The sequence below is a fragment of the Mus caroli genome, chromosome 2 (assembly GCF_900094665.2).
Source record: "Mus caroli chromosome 2, CAROLI_EIJ_v1.1, whole genome shotgun sequence".
Taxonomy (NCBI): Eukaryota; Metazoa; Chordata; class Mammalia; order Rodentia; family Muridae; genus Mus; species Mus caroli.
Genome location: NC_034571.1, coordinates 80,181,390 through 80,189,655, shown reverse-complemented (window position 1 = coordinate 80,189,655; position 8,266 = coordinate 80,181,390).

Below are 8,266 nucleotides of genomic sequence, written 5' to 3'. Positions count from 1 at the left end.
CATCCAGTGGAAGAAAGACAGCATTTTCAACAAATGGTGCTGGCACAACTGGTTGTTAACATGTAGAAGAATGTGAATTGATCCATTCCTATCTCCTTGTACTAAGGTCAAGTCTAAGTGGATCAAGGAACTTCACATAAAACCAGAGACGCTGGTCTCTTCTTAATCACCACTAATTTCTTAACTCCAGATAACCAGCATTAATAGTCCCAGTAATGCAAAGTTTTTGCTTTAGTAGTTCTGGTATCTTGTTAATCACAGCTGATTCTTCATCCCCAGCTAACCAAAACTACAGAGTCTTCACAATCAAAACAGCAATGCCCCTGATTAGAGTCTTTAATCTTCCCTCTGAAATTTTACAAGCCAGGTCTCCATCTTCTGCACTATTCTCAACATTTTCTTCCAAGCTCCTACACAACATTTGACAGAGCGCTTAACACCGAATGGATCTTCTGGCCCAAAATTCCAAAGTCCTTCCACAGTCCTCCCCAAAACATGGTCAGGTTGTCACAGGAGAACACCACTATGCTGGAACCAATTTATCTTAGTCAGGGTTTCTATTTATGCACAAACATCATGACCAAGAAGAAAGTTGGGGAGGAAAGGGTTTATTCAGCTTACACTTCTACATTGCTGTTCATCATCACCAAGGAAGTGAGGACTGTAACTAATGCAGGTTAGGAAGCAGGAGCTGATGCAGAGGCCATGGAGGGATGTTCTTTACTGGCTTGCTCAGCCTGCTCTCTTATAGAACCCAAGACTTCCAGCCCAGAGATGGTCCCACCCACAAGGGACCTTTCCCCCTTGATCATTAATTGAGAAAATGCCTTAGAGTTGGCTCTCATGGAGGCATTTCCTCAATTGAAGCTCCTTTCTCTGTGATAACTCCAGTTGTGTCAAGTTGACACAAAACTAGCCAGTACATATGGATTCTACTTTCTGGCTTTTACAAAAAAAGCTGCTATGACCACAGTTGAGTAAATGTCCCTGTGGAAGAATGGATCATCCCTTGGATATATGTCCAGGAGAATTTTCCTGCATTTTGAGGTAGATTGCCTCAAAATTTCTGAGGAATCACGGTATTGGTTTCTAAAGTGACTGTATAAGAATGCACTTCCTTCAGCAATGGAGGAGTGTTCCCCTTACTCCGTATCCTCACCAGCATGGGCTGTCACTTGTGTTTTTAATTTTAGACAGTCTGACAGGTATAAGATAGAGACTCAAAGTAGTTTGATTTGCATTTCCTTGGTGGCTAAGGATGCTGAATATTTAAGTGTTTCTGAGCCATTTGTTGTTTCTCTACTGAAAATTCTGTTTAGAGCTGTACCCTATTTTTAAATTGGAATATTTTGTTTGTTGATGCCTAGTGTCTTAAGTGCTGTTTTTTTGAAAGGAAGATACATAGTGGTTTATTTGCAAATTGCATAATTACCACAGTAGAAAATCCCAAACAATCTAAACACCAAACCAAAACATCCCCCAAAACTAAGTTTAGCTCAGCAAAATTTCCAGGTAAAAAAATCAACATGTCAAAATTAACTACATTTCTGCATATGAGTAAATATACAGAATCAACATGTTAATGAAGTTCCATAATGTGTCTTTAAAGCATAACACCTTTAAGTGTTAATATTTTTGGTGGGATTACAAGCTGGTACAACCATTCTGGAAATCAGTCTGGCAGTTAATCAGAAAATTGGACATAGTATTACCTGAGTACCCAGCTATACCTCTCCTGGGCATATACCCAAAAGATGCACCAAAATATAACAAGGACACATGCTCCACTCTGCTTATAGCACCTTACTTATAATAGGCAGAAGCTGGAAACAACTCAGAAGTCCCTTAGCAAAAGAGTAGATACAGAAAATGTGGTATATTTACACAGTGAATTACTACTCAGCTATTAATAACAATGACTTCATGAAATTCACAAGCAAGTGGATTCAGCTAGAAAATATCATCCTAAATGAGGTAACCCAGATACAAAATATCACACATGGTATATACTCACTAATAAGTGGATATTAGCCCAAAAGATCAAAATGCCCATGATACAACCCACAGTCCATATGGAGCTTAAAAGTAAGGAAGACCAGGATGTGGATGCTTCAGTCCTGCATTAAGGAGGGAACAGGTTGATCATGAAAGATGGAGGAACAGGGGAACTAAAAGGGAGAGAGAAGAGAAAGAAAACAAGGGAGGGCAACATCAGGTACTGAAGGGGGCAGAAAAGAAGTACAGAGGATCAGGAAATCAAATAAAAATATGAAGCAGGAGGGATGAGGAACTGGGGATAGACACTAGAGGGTCCCATACGCCAGGGAAAAGAGATGCTCCCTGACACAACGGGGATAACTTTAGCTGAAATGCACAGAGAAGAGGGAGTTAGATCCACCACTAGTAGATAGGCGGGGCCCCGGTAGAGGGATGGGGCCACACATCCATCTCAAAAGTTTTTAACCGAGACATGTTCCTGTCCAAAGGAAGAACAGGAACAAAAGTGGAACAGAGACTGAATGAAGGTCCATCCAGGGATTGCCCCACTTGGGGATCCATCCTGTCTGCAGACACCAAACCCAACATTGTTGCCATTGCAAAGAGGCACTTTCTGACAGGAACCTAGTTGGCTGCTCCTCGGGAGATTCAGCCAACAACTGACTAATGCAGATGTGGATGCTTGGAGCCAACCATCAGACTGAGCTCTGGAACCCTTGTCCAGGAGCTGGCAGAAGGACTAGAGGAGCTGAGGGGGATTGCAAACCCATAGGAAGAACAACATGAGCTGACTGGACCACCCAGTGCTCCCAGGGACTAGGCCACCTACCAAAGAGTGTACAAGGAGGAATCCATGGCACCAGATACATAGGTAGCAGAGGATGGCCTTGTCTGTCATTAATGTGAGGGGAGGCCCTTGGTCCTGTGAAGGTTTTATGCCTCAACAGAGGAGGATGCTAGAGTAGCTGGGTGGGAGAGGGTGGGTGGGTGGGAGTGCGCCCTCATAGAGGCAAAGGGGAAGGAGGAGAGGTAGGTTGTGGGATGGGGGACCTGTGGAGGGGTAAACAGGAAGTGGGATATAATTTGATATGTAAATGAATAAAATGATTAATAAAAAAGGGGGAGTGTTAGATTTTGTCAAAGGCTTTTTAAGCATCTAATGAGATGATCATTTGGGTTGTGGAGGTGGTACTCAGAGGGAGGGAAAATTGTAGTAAGAGTATAATATATAAAAGATAATTTAAAATATGAAATGAATATATAGTATGTAAAATTTTTATTTAAAAATGAGAAAATTATTCTCAATAAAATTAAAAAAATTATTTATAAGAAAGCACCCCCTTCTCCCTTGCAATTTCCACCAGGGCAGATAATCAGTGTGTCTGTCCCTCTGGAGACCCCACAGTCTGAAGGCCTCCCAGGAGATCTGCTAAAGCCAGGACCACAGGTCTCCCAGGAGACCTGCAGCAACTCACAGACAAAGAAAACACCCAGGTAAGTTAACACCAGAGATAACCAGATGATGAGAGGCAAGCGAAAGACCATAAGCAATAGAAGCCAACATACTTTGGCACCATCAGAACCCAGTTCTTCCACCACAGGAAGCTCTGGATATTTCTTTTCTTTTTATTTTTTATTAGATATTTTCTTTATGTAGATTTCAAATGTTATCCCTTTCCTGGTTTCCTCTCCAAAAACCCCCTATCCCCTCCCCCTGCTTACCAACCCCCCACCTCCTGCTTCCTGGCCCTGGATTTCCCCTACATTGGGGCATAAAGCTTTCATAAGACTGAGGGTCTTTCATCTCATTGATGACCTATAAGACCATCCTCTGCTACATATGCAGCTGGAGCCATGAATCCCTCTATATGTACTCTTTGGTTGGTGGTTTAGTCCCTGGGAGCTCTGGGGGTACTGGTTGGCTCATATTGTTGTTCCTCATATGGAGCTACAAACACCTTAAGCTCCTTGGGTCCTTTCTCTAGCTCCTTCATTGGGGACCGTGTGCTCAGTACAATGGTTGGCTGAAAGTATCCACCTCTGTATTCACCAGGCACCAGTAGAACTTCTCAGAAGACAGCTCTATCAGGCTCTTGTGAGCAAGCACTTCTTGGCATCCACAACAGTGTCTGGATTTAGTGACTGTATATGGGATACATCTCCAGGTGAGGCAGTCTCTGGATGGCCTTTCCTTCAGTATATACTCCAGACTTTGTCTCTTTAGCTCCTTTCATGGGTATTTTGTTCCCCTTCTAAGAAGGATCAAAGTATCCACACTTTGGTCTTCCTTCTTCTTGAGCTTCATCTGGTCTATGAATTATATCTTGGGTATTTTGAGCTTCTGGGCTAATATCCACATATCAGTGAGTGCATACCATGTGTGTTCTTTTGTAATTGGGTTACCTCACTCAGGATGATAATTTCTAGTTCCATCCATTTGCCTAAAAATTTCATGAATTACATTGTTATTAGTAGCTGAGTAGATGAATATTTCAACATACCTGAAAACTATGATGCTGACCTAAAATCTCATCTCCTGATGATAATTGAATCCTGTAAAGAAGATACAAATAACTCACTAAAAGAAATACAGGAAAAACAGGCAGAAACCCCTAAATGGAAAACAAATAAATCCTTTAAAGGAATACAAGAAAACACAGTCAAACAGGTGAAGTAATTGAACAAAGTGGTCCAAGACCTAAAAATGGAAGTAGAAACAATAAAGAAACCATAAATGGAGGCAACCCTGGAAATTGAAAACTTAGGAAAGAAGTCAGGAGCATCACTAAGAGATTCTAAGAGATTCTAAGAGATAGAAGTGAGAAGGATCAAAGTATCCACACTTTGGTCTTCCTTCTTCTTGAGCTTCATCTGGTCTATGAATTATATCTTGGGTATTTTGAGCTTCTTGGCTAATATCCACATATCAGTGAGTGCATACCATGTGTGTTCTTTTGTGATTGGGTTACCTCACTCAGGATGATAAAGTGTAGAAGATACCTTGGAAGATATTAACACAATGAACAAAGAAAAAAAAAAACTACTAACCAAAACATTCAGAAAATCTAGGACACAATGAAAATACCAAACCTAAGAATAATAGGAATAGAGGAGAAAAGACTCTCAGCTCAGAGGGCTATAAGATGTCTTCAACAAAAGCATAAAAGAATGAATCCCAATCCTAAAGGCAGAGATGCCCATAAATGTACAAGAAGCCTACAGAACATCAAATAGATTGGACCAGAATAGAAAATACACTACTCACATAATAATCAAAACACTAAATGCACAGAACAAAGAAAGAATATTGAAAGTGGTATGGAAAAAATAAAAAGGCCAAGTAACATACAAAGGCAGACCTATCAGAATTACATCAGACTTTCCAACAGAGACCCTAAAAGCAAGAGGAGCCTGGACAGAGGTCATGCAGATCCAAAGAGAATACAAATGTCAGCCCAGGCTACTATTAGTGGCAAATTCTCAATCATCATAGATGGAGAAACCAAAATATTCTATGACAGAACCAAATTTAAACAATATTCATCTACCAATCAAGCCCTACAGAACATTCTAAAAGGAAAACTCCAACACAAGGAAGGTGCCTACACCAAAGGAAAAAAAAAAAAACCAAGAAATTAGTAATCTTACAACAAAACCAAAAGGAGAGAACTCTATACACATAATGCTATCTACACCAACAAACATATCAGAAAGTAACAATCATTTGTCTTTAATGTCTCTCAATATCAACAGATTAATTCGCAAATAAAAAAGAAACATACATACAAACAAACAAAACCATAAACTAACAGACTAGATATATAAGAATGATTCAGCTTTCTGATGCATAAAAGAAACAATCCTTAAAGATAAAGGAAAACACTACCTTGGAGAAAATGTTTGGAAAAAAGCCTTCCAAGCCAGTGGTCCCAAGAAACAAGCAGAGGTAGCCATTCTAATATCCAATAAAATAGACTTTCAACCAACAGTTATTAAATGATATGGGGAAGAACACTTCATATTCATCAAAGGAAAAATCCACCAGGAGAAAGTCACAATTGTAAGCTTCTATGTCCCTAATGCAAGCATACACACATTCATAAAATAAACTTTACAAAAGCTCAAAACACACATCGAACCCCACACAATAATAGTGGGAAACTTCAGCACCCCACGCTCACCAATGGAGAAGTCGTTGAAACAGAAACTAAACGGAGACACAGGGAAACTAATAGAGGTTAAGAATGAAATGGATTTAATGGATATACACAGAACATTTCACCCTAAAATAAAATAATATACTTTCTTCTCAGCAACTCATGGTAACTTCTCCAAAATTGACCATACAATGTGTCATAGAACAAACCTCAACAGATAACAAGAAAATTGAAACAACCCAATGCATCCTATCAGATCACCATGGACTAAAGCTAGACATCAATAACAATAAAAACGACAGAAAACCCATATATCCATAGAAACTGAACAACTCTACTCACCAACTTAACTTGGTCAAGTAAGATAGAAAGAAAGAAACTAAAGACTTCCTGGAATTCAACGAAAATGATGACACAGCATACTCAAACACACGAGAAACAACGAGAGCTGTGCTAGGAGAAAAATTCATAGCACTAAGTGCTCTCATAAAGAACTTGGAGAGATCCTACACTAGCAGCCTAATAGCACACCTAAAAGCCCTAGAACAAAAAGAAGCAAACATACCCACAAGGAGCAGAGGACAGGAAATAATCAAACTCAGGGCCAAAATCAACCAAATATAAAGAAAAAGAAATATACAAAGATTCAACAAAGCTGGTTCTCTGAGAAAATTAACAAGATAGATAAATCCATAGCCATACCAAGTGAAGGGTACCGAGATAGAATCCAAAGTAACAAAATCAGAAATGAAAAATGAGTCATAACAACAGAAGCCGAGGAAATTAAAAAAAAAAATCATCAGATCCTACTACAAAAGTGCTGGGGCATGGGGCATACCATTACATGGACTGCCAACAGTAGGCTGGGATGGAGACATCTCAGAAACCTGTGGCAACTCCCTGTACAAAAGGATGGCATTTGGGACCCTGAGTAGCAGGAGACACATCCCTCCAGGGAACTGACCATAGGAAATAAGGGACTTCCTGCAGTAGGCCAGGATGGAGACATCTCAGTAGCCCACTGCAGCTCTTTGTAAAACACAGTTGTTCCCATTTCTCCTACCCTTAGCCCTGGGCAATGGCTGTATAGATTTCACATGTGGGTGACTGCTTTTCAGTTGGCTTCGGTGTGCACATTTATTCTATTATATCTGACTTTCTTACTTCTTTCTTCTGCTCTGGTGCATTCTGTGAAACTAGATGTTCCTTGATATAATCATTCTTTAAAAAATTAAAAATTGAGGCATAGGGGCACAGCACAGCACAGTCCTAATGGCCCAGGTGCATGATGTGTGTTCTCATCTTGGAAAAAATGTAATTACTGCATAATGGTAATACCAGATTAATGCTGGACTTGCAAAGACAGCTTGAGTAAATTAATAGAAAATGAAACAGAGCCAACATTGGGACCCCCAAAAAGGAAAAAAAAAACTATTGAAGTTGTGAAAAAAAGTTTTGCACAACATGTAAGAGTGGTTCCTGGCTAAGCAAACATAAAATACATAAAATCTTCTACTAGTAAAACTAAGTCAAAACACTGGGACTCTTAGAAGAATCATTGTGTGCAACGTAAAGCAGAAAGCTAGCAGAACTACTGAGTTAAGGGTTAACTTGATTCTTTCTGGCAATTGCCTGGCAGCTTTGCCCATATCATTTATCATTAGATCTTTATAGAAAAATGCAAGTAGCTGACCTTGGAGCTCTGAACTCTGAAGCATAAGTCAAAATTTAATTTTTAATAATTACAAGTTTGCAATTCTTATTAATTTGGCTACAGGCCTGGGAAGATAGGGAATAGGGAAAGCTTGAAACTCTAGGGAACAATTGTAGCTCTTGATCCTTTGTGGGATGTAGTTATTCTTTTGGACTTGAACTATCAATGATTATACAATGTCTTTATTTTTTCTACTTGCTTTTGGAGTATCAATAAAAGACTGAGGCAAAAGGCTAGTGAGCATGTGAATATCAGAAGATCGAGTGGAGAGCATGTGGAGAGCAAGTGAGGTGTACATGAGGTGTGTATGCTTGAGGTGAGTGTGGAAAGAAAGAAAGAGAGAGAGAGAGAGAGAGAGAGAGAGAGAGAGAGAGAGAGAGAGAGAGAGAGAGAGAGA